The sequence below is a fragment of the Alligator sinensis genome, unplaced genomic scaffold, assembly GCF_000455745.1.
Source record: "Alligator sinensis unplaced genomic scaffold, ASM45574v1 scaffold497_1, whole genome shotgun sequence".
Taxonomy (NCBI): domain Eukaryota; kingdom Metazoa; phylum Chordata; order Crocodylia; family Alligatoridae; genus Alligator; species Alligator sinensis.
In genome coordinates, this window is record NW_005842883.1 from 455,267 (window position 1) to 456,036 (window position 770).

Here is a 770-nt window from a genome sequence, read left to right on the forward strand (position 1 = left end):
GACAAATACTGGATGGAAAGGGACATCAGAAGCTATTGAGCCTGGGAGTTAGGGGTACAGCTTCTGAATCAGACCTTAAATTTTACAGGGTGCAAGTGAGAGAGGAACAGCGGGAAAACCCCCCAGGTCAGACCCAGTTCACACTTCCTTTCAGCACTGACTGTGTGGCACAGCAGACTGGGCTACACAGGCCGCCGTTTGGCCCTTCTCACGGCCTGAAACAAGAAAGGCTCGAGGCTGAGCCCGGGCCCCCGCTCCGCTCCGCTGTTTGACGCGGAACGCCGGCGCTGCGTCCCACCGGGGTTGCCAACTCTGTTTGAACTATTCCGGGAGGTTTCATGACGTCACGTGTAACGCCACGAATGACTTTATATCAGGAAGGCAAATGCATGTGACTATGGCATTTAAAAAACCCACTGGACAACGGTATGAATCAGATTAAACATTGAATATTTATTTCCATGAATGCCCTATCACTGATCCCCCGGGGGACTCTCAGCAGTCTCCTGGAGATTTCTCTTTAATCCCTGGAGTCGCCGGGGCAACCCTCCGTCCCGCGCAGCCCCCAGCCAGTGGGGAAACCTACTGCCCGGCCCCTCGCGAGCTGCTGTATTCTCATCCCCAAACATGGGGAGGGTTCGGGCCACGAGCTGAGGCGACCAAGGAGCCTGCACCGCCCACAGAAGCGGAGCGCGGAGCCAGAGGCGGACAGGGCCGCGCAGGCCCCCGCCCGCAGCCTTGCACCCGCGCCCCGCCCCGCCCCGCCCCCA